The sequence below is a fragment of the Sarcophilus harrisii genome, chromosome 4 (genome assembly GCF_902635505.1).
Source record: "Sarcophilus harrisii chromosome 4, mSarHar1.11, whole genome shotgun sequence".
In the NCBI taxonomy this organism is placed as follows: Eukaryota; Metazoa; Chordata; class Mammalia; order Dasyuromorphia; family Dasyuridae; genus Sarcophilus; species Sarcophilus harrisii.
In genome coordinates, this window is record NC_045429.1 from 71,465,924 (window position 1) to 71,484,402 (window position 18,479).

General features: G+C 38.8%; 1 protein-coding gene across 7 annotated transcripts in view; it reads right to left on the reverse strand.

Moving 5' to 3' along the window:
* Nucleotides 1-18,479, reverse strand: part of RGS8 (regulator of G protein signaling 8) — a 68,540-nt gene that overhangs the window by 37,220 nt on the left and 12,841 nt on the right. Inside the window, exon 1 of one of the 7 annotated variants that reach the window (XM_031937006.1) lies at nucleotides 1,045-1,151. The exons of 2 other annotated variants lie outside the window; for them this stretch is intronic. The gene's annotated coding sequence lies outside the window, so the exon portion shown is untranslated. 4 more of the 7 variants (XM_031937007.1, XM_031937005.1, XM_003767492.3 and 1 more) reach the window with 4 other exon arrangements.

Below are 18,479 nucleotides of genomic sequence, written 5' to 3' on the forward strand. Positions count from 1 at the left end.
GCGGGGCGAAGAACGCATGCCTGTGGGTGAGGGCACACACTCACACACTCACACACACATACACACGCCTCCCACCACTTTTGCCAGGCAGCAAGCAGTACAGATGAAAGCTCCCCTCTCGCCTTGTCACATCCAGTAAATACTCAAGCATCCCACACCCAGCGGGAGGTGGCTCGGCTGGGCTTTGCCACGCGGTGTCTGCTCACCCATTTTCATTGGAAGCATGAAGGAAGTGCCCACCTGATCAGAACCTTCCCCGGCACTCTCCCTCCTTGCTAACCTGATTCTCCGATCCTTGGGCTTCAGTTAAATGAAAAAGAAGCACATCCCAACCTTGCCTCGGCACCAGGAGACTTGGAGGGGAGGAGTGTGGGTGGGGGAGGAAGGGGGAGGGGGATTTCAGATAAAAGTATTTCTTCCTCCTGCCCCACCCCCACCTCAGCCCCGACTTAACTGGCAATCGAGCATCCAATCGGTCTGGCTTTAATGAGCTCTGCTGCAGTCCGAGAGCCCGGAGCTACTCCGGGATCGGAAATCGGAATCCTTGCCCCAGACGGCTGCTGACGGCGGGGATCCGGACCCAGCCAAACCTCCTAGTGAGCAGGGGGCTACTGGGTGCTTGATTAGGTCCAGCGTGAGGTGACAGATGCTCCGAGGTACCGGACTCCCATTCCCTGGCTCATGAGGCAGCTAGGCTTCCTGTTGCTACTGTGCCTCATGCATGTCAGCGCGGAGTCTCACAGACCTAAGGCATTCCCACAGGGTACCACATTTCAGCCATCTCCTCCCCCTCGTCTCGCCTCCCCTCCCCCGACCCCTGCTCTTCTCTGAAGGAGAAACTTCCCTATTCTCTACCTGCCCAGCCCTGCTCATTTATCATGTTCTGCTCTCACCTGGATCTTCCCACAGTGAAAAATCACCTCACTTTCTCCGCTATCACTTAGCAACTTCCTGTAATTTTGCATTTTCAGAAGAGTGAGTCTCCCCTTTGTTCTGCCCAGTTCTGACATCTCTCCCGTTATCAAGTCTGCCCTCTTACCATACCTCTTCTGAGGCTCCTTGACCACTCAGACCTTTGCAGGTCCTGCGTCCATCCCAGAAGGAGCTCTGAGTAGACCCAGCTTCATAGGAGGAGTCAAAACTGCACCCTCCCTGGCTTTCTCCCTGGGGCCCCTAGTCTTGAGTTTTCTTGCTCTAAGAAAGGGGGGGGGGGAGGGAATGTCCGACATTCAGCTCCACCTGCAAGTATCAAGAAGGAACCTACTAGAGATAGGAGGCATCCCTAAGGAAAAGTGGTTCTGAGGATTTGGAAGAAACCCACTTTTCACCTCAGGATTCTTCATGCAAAACCTGCATTCTAACAAGCCAGTGAATGATGCGGAGATCCCTGCCTGCTGCCTAATGACAGGGGCCAAATATAAATTCCACTGCTGTCTCTAACAGTGACTCATTGTCTCGCTCTAATAATGTCCATGGTGTCACTCAGTTCAGCAAAGGGGCTTTAGCGGTATAAGATAAGATTTTCACTTCCTCACTGCCACTGGGTTTCAGCCCTGTTGCTAGCCAAATGTCAATTCCTTATTAATAAAGAAATAGCCTGGCTGATTCCAGGCTTTAAGATCACTTTAAGATTTCACTATGAAAAAAAAATAGACTGACAGGTATAAATAATACAGATGAATTCTGTGAAGCTTCTTGCTATAATGCAAATAAAGAATGCCAGAAGTGACCATATGGAATTATATAGAAAAACCATCATATGAAATCCCTAGAAGTCAAGTGCTATTCTGCACAGCTAACAATAATAACAATGCACATCTGCACAGAGCCAGAACTAGCAAGGGGCACACAATACTTTGTCCCAGGACACTGACATGGCAAGGAGGGTGTACCACTGAAGAGAGAAAGGCATGCTTCCTCTGGATCCCAACCAATGTCCCCACACCTCATCTCACAATTCTTTGCTGACTGGCAGGGCTCCAACACCAAGCTGCCATGTAGCCCCCAAACTAGAGTCATATTTGTCTCTCCCTAGGTTCCACTTTTCCTCAACCAGCAGCCCTTATGGCAAAGAAGGTTCATTCCACTTATCCTATCAGTACCATGCTAATAAAACACCAGGTTTTGCCCTGGATGAAAAAATTTCCAGCTACATCTGTGGAACACTTTGAAGTTTGCAAAGTAACTTTCCAAAATACTTTCCTCAAAACAGCTCTGTGAGATGAATAACATAAGCATTATTTGTCCCATTTTATAGACAAGAAAAGTGAGGCTAATTGAGGTTACAGTGGTTTGCCCATTTACACATCTGTCTAAAATTGCAGATGAAATTCAAACCAAGATATCCTACTGAATGGGTCGATTAATTTGATAAATAAGTTAATCAACAAACATTTATTAAGTGCCTTCTGTGGAGCAGGGACTGTGCTAAGTGCTGGGGATATAAAGCAAAACATAAAAATAAAATAAAATACAATTCCAGTTCTCAAAGAACTGATAGGCTAATGAGAGATAATGTCCAAATAACTTGTGCAAACAAGATAGAGACAGGATAAATTGGGTGGGTTGTCTCAAAGGAAAAATACTAAGATTAAGGAAGAGTAGAGAAGGCTTCCTGAAAAAGGTGGGACTTTTTAATGGAGGCTGGAAGGAAGCCAGATAAGCTAGAAGGCAGCAAAGTGAGTGTTTCAGGGATGGGGGAGAACCAGAAAATGTATGGAGTTACAAAATGGAATGTCATATTCAAAAATATCAAGGAGGCCAATAGCACTGGGTTGTGATCTTCATGGAAGAGAGGAAGATTTAAGAACACTAGAAAGGTGGAAGAGTGGCCAGGTTAAAAACAGAAATAAGCATCAGCTCTGAAGTCAAGAAGACCCGAGTTCAAATATGGCTTTGGACACTTAATACTTCCTAGCTATGTGACCCTGGGCAAGTCACTTAACTCCAATTGTCTCAGAAAAAAAAGGGGAGGAGGGGATAAAAGTCAAACAAAGGGTTTTATATTTAATGCTAGAGATGATAAGGAACCCCTGGAGCTTATTCAGTGAGGAAAGCAAAGTGAGAAAAGTTGATATGGTCAGACCTGAATTTTAGGAAAGTTGCGTTTGACAGCTAAGCAGAAAATACACTGGAATAAGGAGGGAGTTGAGGCAGACACAAAATGTCATTGTATTTGAATGGATTGTGGAGAAGAATTTCAGTAGAATTAGCAAAGACTTAATAGGTGGATATACAGAATGCCATGTGTACAGATGTCTAACTCGAAATCAATGCAAATTTATTGATTTCATTTCTAAATATGAGAATCGTCACAAAACATAATAGTTCCCCAGTGCCATATGAATTCCAAAATATGTACAATTTGTTTCAAACAAAAATGAAACCACTTTGATCTCCAGAGATAAAAACTGATTTCATATAGAATTTCTGCATTTTGCCCACTTGCTTGAGAAATTGTAACATTATTATATGCCCTTTTTTTTTTACCTTTGATATCATCAGGATAGGGTACTCTCAGAGAGAACACTATACCAATGTAGTTTGGCATTTGATTTCCAACTTATGGTCAATACTTGGAGAGGATAAATGATTTGCCTAAGATGACAGTCACCTTGATCTTCCTGACTCAAAGACCACACTCCCTCTTTGACTGACTCTAATAAGATGAAATTTAAAAGAGATGAATGTAAAGCCTTATATCTAGGTTTTTAAAAAATCAACTTTACCAGTAAAAGATAAAATACAGATAGATAAGGAAGACACGGTTCTGAAGCAGACCTAGGGTTTTGGTGGCCAAGAGAATCAAGATAAGTCAAAGATTCAATATGGTAGCCAAGAAAGCCTGACTCTCTGTGCCTAAGTGGATGGAGTGCCAGCCCTGAAGTCAGGAGAACCTGAATTCAAATTCTTCTTCAGACAATTACTAGTTATATGAATCTGGACAAGTCACTTTGCTCTTTCTGCCTCACTTTTCTTATGTGTAAAATGACCTGGAAAAGGCAATGGCAAAGCGTTGTAATATTTTTGCCAAAAAAAAAAAAAAAAACCTTTATTGGGGTCACAAAGAGTCATACCTGACTGAAAAATGATTCAACTACGATGACTGGGGCCAAGGAGGAAAGTGAATGCTTGCTGCTAATCCTCTGGGAAAGTCCAAATACCCTTGGTCCTTCAAAGGGAGAGTTTCCCAGTATCTCTTGCACAAAAGGGCTCAGTTCATCAGAAGCCAAGGAAATCCACGACATTGTCACATCACACACACACACACACACACACACACACACACACACGGAGTAATTAAAGGAATGATAGAGGAAGTGAATTAGATTTCAGAATGCAATATTTTAGAAAGCCATAGTGACGCAGGAGGTTTATGGACAAGCCCATCAAAAATGGCCCACATGCATTTAGTTAGCCAATATTCCACCCAGGTCTGTACAATATTTAAAAGCTTTTCATAAAAACAGTCATTTTTGTATTAGATTTCAATTTGATCCTGTGTGCTAAGACTCTGCTACAAATCTTTTAAAAGCAAGCTCCACTTCTGAACAATCCTAGTAACGGCAGAAACATGAATCAACATAAACTGTGATGATTTGGAGTTACCATGGAGACAGGCAGGCTACAAGGAAGATGCCACTTGGCCAAAGGAGTTTGCTCCCAAAATACCTATACTTTCAGCCCATCATTCACATAGCAGTCAGCTTTTACTTTCCTGTTTCCTTATCCCCGGGTCAAGCATCCCGCTGGCTTGTTTGCAATGATGGGCAGGCAATGTCACCAGCCAGAGCTTATAAATCTGGTACCCTACCTCATTCAGAGTCTGGCCGAGTAGCAAGCATTTATCAAATGCTTCCTGTGTGCCAGGCGCTGTGCTAAAGTTGAGGATTCAAATACTTGCAAAAGGAAATAGATTTCCTGCCCTCAAGCAGCTAATTTACTAATAGGGTAAGACTGGTGCAGCTCCATCTATAAGGGTGCAGTTAAAGGTGCAGAAAAGGGAGCTGAAAAGCACAGAGGAGGAAACGAGATAAAGTTCTGAGAATGAAGGATGGTTGTGCTTGGCTTTTCCTCAAAATGGAAAATCCAGAAAGAATACACTAATAGGAAAAGGAGGTACAAGACAGGAGGAGAAGGCAGATAAGACACAGTGACAAAGTCTAGAAAATGAAGGATGGATCATTTTCTCAAAAATGGAGGTTCCTGGAAAAGTTCAGGTTTTTTCAATTTTGTCTTTGTATCCCTAGTGCCAAACATTCATTAAGCACCCACATGTGTCAGATGGAGGCAGCTAAGTGGCTCAGCAGATGGAATGCTGGGCTTGGAATCAGAAAAGAATGAGTTCAAATCCAGCCTCAGACTCTTATTAACTATATGACTCTGGGCAAGTTACTTAACCATATTTACCTGAATCCAATGGAGAAGAAAATGGCAAATCACTCAAGTATCTTTGCCAAAAAAGTAAATAAATAAATAAATAAACCACAAATAGCAACGGTGTGATGAGGTCTACAGGGTCACAATGGGTCATAACAACATGGCAAGAACTGCATTTGTCATACAGGATATAAGGATATAAATAAAATCATCTCTGTCCTCAAAAAGCTTCTGGTCTAATAGGGCAGACAACAAGCATATCTCAAATAAATACAAAGCCATTTGAGGGGCAGAGTACCAAGAACAGGGAGCATCGGATACTTGAATGAGTTTTTGAAGGAAGCTAAGGATTCCAGGAGAGCATTTCAATCATGGGAACAGGCTGTGCAAATATAGAAAGATAAGAGATGAAATGTCATATACAAGGAACAGCAAATAGGCCAGTTTGACTGGAATGTAGAATGAATGAGGGGGAGTGATGAAGAATCAGCCTCGTAAGTCAGACTAAAGCCAGATTGTGAAGGGTGTTAAGTAAGAAAGTCCAGTATTTATTAAGCACCTACTGTGCTAAGTGCAGAAGAGAAAAGGAAAGGGAAAATTAGGACCTGCTCTCAAGGAGCTTACAGTGGAACAAAAAAAACAACACAACATGTAAACAAATCAATACAAGCAAGAGAGAGAGAGAGAGTAAATTGGAAATAATCAATAGGAGGAAAGCATTAGAATTAAGAGAGGTTAATTGCAGAACTTTAGCTGGGATTTTGACTGGGATCTGAAAGAAGCCAGGAGGTAGACATGAGGGGGAGAGCTTTCCAGGTACCAGGGACAGTCAATAAAAATGTCCAGAGTCAGGAGATGGAATATCTTGTCCCAAGAACAGCAAAGAGTCCATGACACAGAATTATAGAACACATGGAGAAAAATGTACTGGAAAGGTAGGAAGGGGTCAGGTTATGAAGGATTTTAAAACACAGAGAGTTTTATCTGGAGGTAATAGAAAGCCACTGGAATTTACTGAGAAGGAAATAACATGGTTAGATGTAGGTTTTAGGGAATTTACTTTGAGGGCTGAGTGAAGAATGGACTGGAGCAGAAAGAGACTTGAGGCAAGAAGACTGAGCAGATGGTTGCTACAATAGCCTGGGTGTATGTGATACAGCTTGTATTAAGGTGGTGGCTGTGTCAATATGTACCAGAAATATTGCAAAGTAAAACTGCTAGAACATGGCAACAAATTCGATGGGAAATAGTGAGAATAAGCAGGGAAATAACACCTAAGTTGCAAGCCTGAGTCAACAAGAAATATGGTGGTCACCTAGATAGTAACAAGAAAGATGGTAAGGGAAGATTTAAGGGTAAAATAGTGAGTTCAGTTTTGGATATGTTGAGTTTAAGATGTCCAGAATATAATTTTGTAAAGCATTTTTGGAATATGAAATGCCTATAAGAGAGGTAAAACTAAAGAATATGTATTTTATCTTTTTCTTTTTTTTTTGCTGAGGCAATTGGGGTTAAGTGCCTTGCCCAGGGTCACATATCTAGGTGTATTTTATCTTAAAAGAAATAGGGAATCGCTAATGTTTCTTGAGCTGGGGAGTGACACCAGCAGAGCTGTGCTTTTAGTGAAGCTGGTTCCACTTCCAACACTAGCATTTGCAAATGAGACCAATGGTCATAACTCGAGCCAGGGAGGCATGGGGTTCCAAAGGGACCGAAAAGCTGCCTGGTTGAATCCAGCACTGATTGTGGGAGAAGACAGCTAGCTATCTTTGGCCCCAGCTAAAATCCTTTTTTTTTGGTTCTCCAATGCTCCATCTATAAAATGGGGATCATCTACTGCTACTTCCCTACTTTAGAAGGAGGTTGTGAGGATTAATTGGATAATGTCTGTGTAGCTATTTGAGCTCCTTGGAGAAAGGTTCTATATAAATAGAACCTTATTATTTCAGGATTCATTTTTACCACCTACCTGCCTACCAGAGGTGTTGCAGAGATTTATAAGTTAACACATTTGTCCCGCCCTTGGAGCTACTTGGACAATAGAAGGTTATATAAGTCCCCTTTTTTGCTTCCGTTCCCCTTGGCCTTCAATTCCCTCCCTTCTCCGCTGTCCCCTCCCCACTCCAGGTCCTTCATACTGGTTATTTTCTTTTTTAATTCCTTTTTTCCTCCTTTTGTCTTGTTCTCCTCTGCTCTTATGCTTGTCTTTTTAAGTGGGGCAGCATAGTGTGGTAGGAAAGGCACTGAACTTGATGTCAGGAAGAGCTGAGATCAAACCTTGCATCAGCCTTGTGACCATGGACAAATTGATTTACTTCTAGTTTCTTACATTCCTCATCCACAAAAGGAGGCAGCCTCGATGGCCTCTAACTTCTGTTACAGCTCTAAATCTCTAATACCATGAAATGCTTCTTTTGAGAAATCCTAGAATTGATCCCAGCACTGAATGATGGGAGCTTCAGTGTCTAACTTTCCAAAAATTACTTGCATCTGTAAAAAAAAAAAAAAAAAAAAAAAAAAAAAAAAAAGCAAGCTGTTTCAAGAGGCTGGAAAAATAAGAAACAAGATATCTACACTGTCTCTCCAGAGGGACTTGTTCTTCAGTTGTTCCAATCTTGTTTGATTCTTTGTGACTCCATTTGTTGTCCCCTAATCTACCAGGACCAGTAATCAAATATGTCTTGATTATGTAGTTATTACCTGTGAGAACTAATAGTATTTGAACTGGAAAATCAGGGAGAATATAGTGTGTAGTTTAGGGCAGGGGTTCCCCACCTCTATAAGTAAGAAGGGTCTTTTTTTAATATCAAAACAATTTCATACGTTCTCACATGAGACTATTTATATATACATATATAGTTATCTATGTAAATATAATTTTACATTTATATGTGTACATATATATGAATTTTATATTTATACATATAAATTTATATAAGTGTATCTGTTGGACTAATTCTATATTTGAAGATGGAAAGAGAATAAGAATTTATTAAGTACCTACTATGTGCCAAGAACTGTACTAAGCACTTTACAAATATCTCATTTGATCCTCACAACAATCTTGTGAGGTAAGTCTATTATGACCCAGTTTTGTAGTTGAGGAAACTGAAAGATTTGCCCAAGCAAAGTGACTTGCCTAAAGTCACACAATTAGTAAATATCTGAAGTCTAATTTGAACTTGGGTGTTTTTTAACCCCAAATCTAGCATTCTATTCACTATTCCACCTAGCTGCCTAAGGAGAATGTATCATGACTAAAAGCTTTAATGAATTCAGGAATGTTTTCAAATGAATTTGTATTTTATTCATCTCAATGTAGATTTTTTCAAATGGTTAATAAGTTAAAAAAAAAAAAAAAAAAAAAAAAAAAAAAAAAGACAATAAGTGAGAAGCAATCCTGGAAAGCTGATTTGGAATCCAGAAAAATCCAAGTTCAAATTCTACCAATGACAAGTAAGTGCTGTATGATCCTAGGCAGGACACTTAAAGTCTCCTTGTCCCTCAGGTAACTCTCTTGCTGCAGAGCAGATGCTGACCTGCATAAGAAGGAATTCCCTATCCAATGAAATCATAGATTAAGATCTTAAAATAAAACAAATGTATTAAAGGACATATTTTTGTTCTAGTCACAGAAGATTTGTTTGCTTCTCTAGAGATTCAAATGTGGATTCTTAGCAATTGACAAAAACTTCCAGTTTGGGCCAGTAACCTCAGGTTTGGGATATGTTTCATCTAGAACCTTAGAACCCACTGAGAATTTCCTAGTTCAATTCCTAATTGCATACTGTTGTCACCTAATATTGGCTGCTCTCTCACATGAGTATTGGTTTTTCTCTCTTCCAAAAGATAGTTAGTCCCCTCGAAGGCAAAAACAATTTCCTTTAAAGTGTTTTCTTTGTTTCTTTTTAGATGTTTTAAGAACTAAGTATCCAAGAAGGAATTGGAATACTGCTCAGATTGGACAGGGCGATAACTGAAAATTTATTCTTGACTTTTAATTTTGCTTCTTTTTTCTCTACCAAAAATGATAACCTTTGGTCTTAAAAAGATAGGATAAAAATGGCTCATGGGATTTTGAAACTCAAGGCAAACACAGACAATCAAAAGAGAATCCCAAACTGTCCTTAATGAGTATTAGTTTACTTAATCAAGAGGAACTTTATTCTAGGGCAGTTGTCAGCAAACTCCGGCCAAAGGCCAGATCCAGTGCACTGTCTTGTATGGCTTCAATATTTTTAGATACAGCTTTATTACATATATTGTATAATATATAAAATGTAAGTTTTTTTGTACAGCACATGGACTGTACAAAAAACAGGCTGAGGGCTGAATTTGGCCTTCTGCCAGTAAGTTTTCTAGCTCTCCCCACACTTCTTGGGCACTGGAAAAAGGGGGGCAGATGTGATTAATGAGGCATGGGAGAGATTTTTGAAGGATAAGGGAGAACAGAAGTGGTACCATAGGCCTGAAGAAGAATTCATGTTGTCCTCATTTCAAAATAGGGAAGAGACCAAAGCCTGTATATTATAGGTCAGTAAGCTTAACTCTGATTCATAACAAAATTCTAAGATATATTATCAATAAAGAAGTGCTTACTATGTGCCAGGCACTGTGCTAAGAATTAGGGATACAAAGAGTCAAAGGACAGTCTCTACCCTCAAAAAACTCACAATCTAATGGGAGAGATAACTAGCAAATAAGCAAATATGTACCAGCAAGCTACATACAGGATAAGTAGAAAATAATTAAAATAAGGAAAGTACTAAAATAAGAGGAATGAGGAAAGATTTCCCGTAGAAGAGTGATTTTAATTGGAATTTTTTAAAAAACTGCTAAATGTTCAGAATCAGATTAAAATGTTATTGGAAATGTTTAAGAAAATAAATAAAATACAATACAACACGGACAGCTAGATAGCACAGTGGCTGGAGCACTGGGCCTGATATCAAGAAACTATCTTTCTGAATTCAGATCTACCCTTGGACACATACTGCATGACCTTGGGCAAGTCATTTAATCCTGTTCGCCTCAGTTTCCTTATTTGTAAAATGAGTTGGAGGAGCAGCAAGGTGGAGGACCTGAATTAAAATTTATCCTCAGACACTTACTAACTGTGTCACTTAACCCTATTTCCATGGCAAACTACTCCAGCATCTTTGCCACGAAAACCCCAAATAGGGTCACACAACTGAAAAAATAACAATACAACACATATAGTGTTAAAGCGTGGTTTTCTAATTCAATACCAAAGAATGAGCAATGCAGTTGGCAGGGGATCCATTTCCCATTCTCTTTTCAGTTGCCAAAATAATGATCCTGAAACACAGATATGACCAAGTCACTCTCCTATTCAATAAATTCCAATGTCTTCCTATTTTCTCCAGGATTAAATGTAAAATATTATGTTTGTGGTTTTGAACCCTTTGCAATCCGGTCCCTTGCCACCTTTCCAATCTTTGTATACCAAACTCTCTTTCAGACATTCTGCAAATCATCCCCTATTACCTGTTTGCCGTGCTCCAGAGAGGGTACTCTACCTTCCAATTGCATGTCTCTGCACAAGCTGAATGCTCCCTCTCCTCCCCTTCAATTTCCCCAATTTCCATTTAGATTTAATTCAAATCTCAATTTCTGCAGGAAGCCTTTCCTTCTCACTTCCCCACCAAATGCTAGCGCTTCACTCTCTGAGATTACTAATAATAATTATCATAATTATAAAACAATAATAACATGTGTGTAGTGCTTACTATGTGCTAAGCACTTTATAAATATTAGTTCAATTGTGACATATTCTCTGGATCTATCTTATTTGTATCGAGTTATTTACTTATCTTCTTCCCATTTCTGAAGTGTGCTGAAAAATGTTTAAAGCTCATTCTTCCTAGAAGGAAAAAATATATGGGGATATATTTTTAAATGTATTCTGCATTATTAACATTTTTACCATTTCAAAATTTTCTTAAGCTCAGACATTCAATGTGATATTTCAGATTCTGATGTTAGCATTCCCTGATTTCAAAATATTCATGCTGAAAATTTAACAATGGGCTCTCCAGAGCATTAGCCCTAGTTTCAGCATCCCCCTATAATAAATACATAGATAAGGGAGAAATTGGTAATGGTGTATCTGCAGTAAAAAAAGAATTTGAATCTTGACTTTCCTACCAAAGGAACAAGCACATCCTGCTTCATTATGATTATGAGAACGGAAACTGATTTTGCCTTTTGGGAGCAGATAAGTGGAACCACAGATAAATGCATTAGGTTTGGAGTCAGGAAAACCTGAATTCAAAATTGAACTCAGACACTAGCTGAGCAAGTCACTTAACCCCTATCTCAGTTTCCTCAAATATAAAATGGAAACAATAATAATAATACCCTACATCCCAAGAGGTGTGGAAATAATTATTTTTTCGTTTATTCTTTTGAAGGGGAAAGCACAGCAATTGGGGTTAAGTGATTTGTCCAGGATCATACAACTAGAAAGTATCTAAGGCCAGATTTGAACTCAGATCATTTCTGCATCCAATGTTCCAGCAGCTATATAACTTCTTGGCTCCCCCCTCCCCCCCAATATAATTATTGGAAGAATTTAATACGATTATCATAAATGCTTATATCATTAGGTCACTCCCTTACTCAGTAGATTCCCTGGCAGGGATCCTCCAGGATCAAATTTTAAAAATCCTCTGTCTGGTATCCAAAGCCCTTCATAAGCTTGTTCCCTCTTCCCCACCCCATACCCAATCATCTTTCCAAGTCAGCTTACACTTTATTCCCTTCTATATACTCTTAGTTACAGTGACACTGATCTCCTTGATGTTTCTTGAACAAAACACCCCATTTCTCAACTCTAAGCATTTACTCTGGCTGTCTCCAATACCTTGAATGCTCTCCCTCTTTACTCCCTGGGTTTCCTGGTTTCCTTCAAGTCCCAATGAAAACCCATCTTCTACACCACAGCTTCTTAAACTATGGGTCACAACCCTATAGGGTTCCCCCTAACTTAATGTGGGGATTGCAAAATTATGATTTATTATCAGTAAACATATGTATACATATATCTATTCCCCAGAGGTCACATAAAAATTTCTCAGACAAAAATGAATTGTGAGTGGAAAAAGTTTAAGAAGCCCTATTCTACATGAAGCTTTTCCTAATCCCTCTTAATTCTAGTGCCTTCCCTCTCCTAGTAATTTCGAATTTAATTGTATATATAGCTCACTTATACACAGTAGTTTACATGTTGTCCCCCCATTAGATTATAAATTCCTTAAGGGCAGAAATTGCTTTTTGCCTTTCTATGTACCTAGAGCACGTAGCACAGTGCCTAGAACATAGTAGGCACTTATATTTATTGATAAAATTGACAACGTGATAGAGTATCTACAGAAAATAATGTGATTTTCGGACTCCACTAAGAGAATCATAGTGCCCAGGATTATGAGATTGATAAAGGAATGGCATCTATCATGAGATAGATGTAAAGATAAGAAATAAGATGAAGTAGGTAGATAGACAGAGATGTATATATAATTATATCTATATTGAGAGAGAGGAAGGAGAGAGAGAGATTTGTTGATTGATTGATTCTGTCTTAGATCACAGCTGGAGCATTGCAATCAGTTCCTGACAAAACCAATTAACTCTAGCCTGTACAAAATCCTTCTGGTTGATTTTCCAGATTCAAGTCTCTCTCCACTCCAATACATCCTCCAAATAGCTGATTTTCTAAAACATAAGTCTGATCATGTGAGTCCTACAGTCAATGAAGTCTAATAGATCCCTATTACTTTAGAATCAAATATAAACTTCCAAAGTCTTTGGCATTAAAAAATGGCTTAACATCAGAAACGGATATGACTTTATTCATGGAAATGATATTGAAGAAGACATATTTTCATCTGTTTTGCTGCCGCACCCTAAAAACCATGAAACTTTTCTATCTAACTTAGAGCTGGAACCCAGGCTACCTCCATTAAAATATGAGCTTCTTGAAAATAAGGACTATTTAAAGGGATAGAAATGGGAGATGGATACAACTCTTCTGTGTCACTCCTTCCTCACTTCCCATTTAAATTTGTTTTCTTCAGGATTCAACCTTAAATGCATTTTTTATTATTACATGAAGCTTTTCTTGTGCCCCCACAAATGAAATGGCATTCCTTTCCCAAGAAATTCCTTTGTATCCATTTTGCATTATCTATCCTAGGTAGATTGTAAGTTCCTTGAGGGAAGGACTCTTTCACACTTCTTGAATCCAAAAAACTCAGCAAAGTGCCAAGCACATAGTAGGCATGTGTGTGTGTGTGTGTGTGTGTGTGTGTGTTCAGTCATTTTTCAGTCATGTCTCATTCTTCATGTCAAAACGGTTTGGGTATTGAACTGGTTGGCCATTTCCTTCTAAAACTTATTTTACAGAGGAGGAAACTGAAGCAAACAGGAATAAGTGACTTGCCTGGATCATACAACTAGTAAGTGTCTGAGATTAAATTTGAACTCAGGAGAATGAGTCAACCTGACTCAAATTTGATCTCAGATCCAGCACCTCACTGCCTTAGAAGATGTTAAGTGAATTATTTATTAAGTGCTTACTATATGTGAGAGATGGTAAAGCTTTTGATGGATTGATTGAAGAACATTAGGGCCTCAAGAATATACTGTGTGATAATTAACTGAAGGAACAAAATGTTTCACCAAGACTTAGAGGAGATATTACAGCTCTCTTCTCCTAAAAGGCTGTCACATGGATGAAGGACTGGATGATTTTCCTTAGTCCCAGAAAGCAGAACCCAAGGGAGCAAAAATAGCAAAGAGGAAAATTTCAGTTTGATACAAATCAAGTCAAAGCATTTATCAAATGCCTACTATGTGCTAGGTACCATAATAAATGTTGGGCACACAAAGAAAAGCAAAAAACAGTTTCTGCAGTCATGAACCCAGGGTGTAATGTGGGCGATTAGATGCAAACCACGTATAATGTATATATACATGCATTATATATGTATAAACAATATATAGGCAGGAAAAATTAGAGATAATCTATAGAGAAGGTTTTAGCAATAAGGGGCATGGGGAAAGATTTCTTGCAGAAGGTTGGATTTTTACCTGAGACCTGAAAGAAGGCAGGAGAACCAGAGGTAGAGATGAGAAGGGAGAGGGCTTCGGGCACAGGAGCAACCAGTAAAAAAATCCATTGTAGGGAGATAAAATGTCTTATTCAAGGAAGGAGATTGTTGTCACTGAATCACAGAGTCCATGGAATGCTTGGAGGTGAGAAGACATAGGGTATAAGACTGGATGGATGAGATTAGATCATGAATATGTCCAATTGAGTTTTTAAATGTATTGTTTTGGTCTGTGGAATTTTTTTCCATTTCATCCTCAGCAACGAGATCAACCAAATCATTTCTAATGGAGCAGTAATGAACTGAACCAGCTATGCCCAGAAAAAGAACTCTGGGAGATGACTAAAAACCATTACATTGAATTCCCAATCCCTATATTTATGCACACCTGCATTTTTGATTTCCTTCACAAGCTAATTGTACAATATTTCAGAGTCTGATTCTTTTTGTACAGCAAAATAACGTTTTGGTCATGTATACTTATTGTGTATCTAATTTATATTTTAATATATTTAACATCTACTGGTCATCCTGCCATCTAGGGAGGGGTGGGGGTAAGAGGTGAAAAATTGGAACAAGAGGTTTGGCAATTGTTAATGCTGTAAAGTTACCCATGCATATATCCTGTAAATAAAAGGCTATTAAATTAAAAAAAAAAATAAGTAGGTCTAAAAAAAAAAAAAAAAAAAGAGAGAGAGATTAGATCATGAAGAACCAAGCAGGGTCTTATATTTGACCATCAATAATAAGGAGACCCTGGAGTTTATTGAACAGAGGAGTCAAGACCTATGTTTTGATGGTAGAGTGGGGAACAGACAGGAATGGAGAGGGAGTTGTGGCAAGTAGGTGAGCCAAAAGCTATTGCAAAGTAATAAGTAAGTAAGATAATAAGGGCCAAGTTGACAGAGATATTGCAAAGATAGTTTCAGCAGAACTTTTCTTCAGCTGATTGGATGGTAGTGAGAGATAATGAGGGCTCAAGGATGATTTCTAGATTACTAAAAAGACTAGAAGGATTGTGGGGCCCTCAACAATAATAGAAAAGTTAGGAGAGGACTGGTGTGGGAGAATATCATGAGTTCAGGTTTGGACATGTTAGTTTAAGATGTCTTTGAGACATCCAGTTCAAGATTTCCAGATCTATAGATCAGAAAATGGAGATCAGGAAAGAGATTGGTTTTGGATAAAAGGATCTGAGAACCCTATGAAGAGAGACAATAATTGAATTCATGCAAGCTGATGAGATTACCCAGTGAGCCAGTACAAAGGAAGAAGAGAAGGTCCAGGACAGAGCCTTGAGGAACACTCAGAATTAGTGAGTATAACCTGAATGAAGATACAGCAAAAGAAAGTGAGCAAGAGCAGTTCCTACAGGTAGAAATCAGGTCATCCCCAGTGACCAGAAGATCACCAATGCCATCCAAAAATGTAACCAGCCAAGCTGGTCTGACCATGTCATTCCCCTAGTCAAGAAACTCCACTGCATCCCCTCTTAGCTTCAGGATCAAATCTAATATCCTCTATTGTCATTTAAAGCCCTTCACAACAACCTGTTTTTTTTTTTTCTCATATTTCCAGTTTTCCTAGTCTTGATTCTCCTTCCCTGAACTCTTTACGATCCAGTTACATTGCCCTATTTGCTATTCTTTGCAAAGAACTCACAAAAGATAAGTAATATTTTAGGCTCTCTTCTCTTCTCCCACTCTGCTATTTCACTTAGTGATCTCATCAGTTCCTATGGTTTTAATGGTCAAGTCTATACAGATGATTCTCCACTATGCTTTAGCCATCCCTAATCTTTCTCCTAACCTCCAAGTCTTGCATCTCCAACTTGCATATAGCCATTTCTACCCATGTAGCCCATAAATATCCTAAATTTAAAGGATTCAGAATGGAATTCTATCTTTCCCCAAAAGTTTGAACCTCTCTATTACTATCAGATAGCAACCATGTTAGCAGCCATCAAATTCACACTGGAGGTATCATCCTCAACTTCTCACTTTCTTTAGTCTCCTTCCTCTTCCTCTACCATATTAAATCTATTACTAAGTCCTATCAATTTTACTTGCTTAACATCTATCTAACATCTTAACATGTCTTAACATCCCATTCTATCCTCTGCTACTGAGGATGCCCTGGAATAGAACATCATCACCTCTCCCCTTAGACTATTGCAAGAGCCAGCCAACTGGTCTCCCTGCTTCAAATCTCTCGCCAGTCTATTTCTCCTTCCACTCAGTTGTCAAATTAATCTTCCAAAAGCACAGATCTGATCATGTCATCCCCCACCTCACCCCCACTCAATAAACTCCAGTGGGTATCTCTCACCTCCAGGATCAAATATAAAATCCTCTATCTGATGTTCAAAACTCTTCATAATCTGGCCTTTCCTGCCTTTCAACCTTGTCATACACTACTACACACACTCACACAGTCATCAAGTGATACTAGCTTCCTTGCTGTTTTCTGATTCAAGCAAGACACTGTTTCGAGCCTCCTGATATTTTCACTAGCTATGCCCCCAGTGCTTGGAACACTTTCCCTCCTCATCTCTGTCTCCTGAATTTCCTGGTTTCCTTCAACTTCCAATTAAAATCTCATTTTTCCTGATTTTCTTTAATACTAATCTCTTCCCTTTGTTGATGATTCCCAATATTTCCTCTATAGGTTTTATTCACACATAATCGTGTCCATGTTTTCTGCCCCATCAGACCATGAGCTCCTGGAGAACAGAGATTATTTGCCTTCCTTTAGAGCTTTAGTACAGTGCTTGCATATGTAAATAACTAATAAATGCTAAGTGACTAACTCCATGCAAAGCACTAAAATGCTCTCCCATTTTCTATTCACCTCTTAGATGGCTTCCTTCAAGACCTCTGAAGGAGATCTTTCCATTCCTTACTCCTTAAAATTACCTCCCACTTCTTATATGTACATAGTTATTTGCATGTTGTCTCCCCCATTAAAATATGATGACAGAAACAGTATTTTTACCTTTTGTTGTACTCTCAACACTTAGCACAGTTTCTGACACATAGTAAACACTTAACAGATGTTCATTGACTGATTGATTGACTCAAAAACAAAATATTGACTAAAAAAAAAATATTCTTCCCTGGAAGATTTTGAGCAAAGTGATGGGAGTTTATCAAATGAGATAGCATATAATAAGAAAGCTTTGCAAATTTTAAAATGCAAATAAATGCCAATCATTATTATGTTGTTGTTTTAAATGGGGTTTATGTTCAGGTACAGACCAAATTAAATGATTTCTGAGGTCTTTTCCAATCTTAGATTCTGTGTTTCCTTATCATCCCACAACCCCTGCAGTCCCTAGCAAAGTACTTGGCTCACAGAAGATACTCAGCAGTTATTAAATGTCTGATTGGCTTATGGGTTCAATCAGCATTCACAAAGGAGGTACTTATGCAATACTTTACCACCCCTTAGTTTATGGATTGGTATCAAGGAAATGATTCAAGAAAAACTGATAAAGAGGCAGACAAACACAATTTTCAAGCTTAGGAAAGGTTTGTATTTGTTTGTTTTTGATGACTTGGGAGTGCTGTTGTTTACCTTCCTGCCCCTAAACTTGTCAAAATGACCGTCCTTTTTGTCAGCTATTTTTTGCAATTATTTCCTTCCAAAATGACAAACAAGGTATAAAAGAAATCACTTCCTCTTTGTTGCTCTTAAAATTTATGAAAATAGACTTTTCTGCCATCTTTATATTCTTGGAGGGAGTTCCAAAAGAAAAAAACTACTTGTAACACACAGTGCACAAAAAAAATCTGATTTATGCAATTCCAATAGTCTTGTGATGGAAAGAGCCATATGTATCCAGAGAGAGAACTCAAGGGACTGAATGCAGATCACAACATAGTATTTTCATTTTTGTTGATATTGTTTGCTTCCTTGTTTTTTCTTTCTCATGTTTTCCCTTTTGATCTGATTTTTCTTGTGCATCAT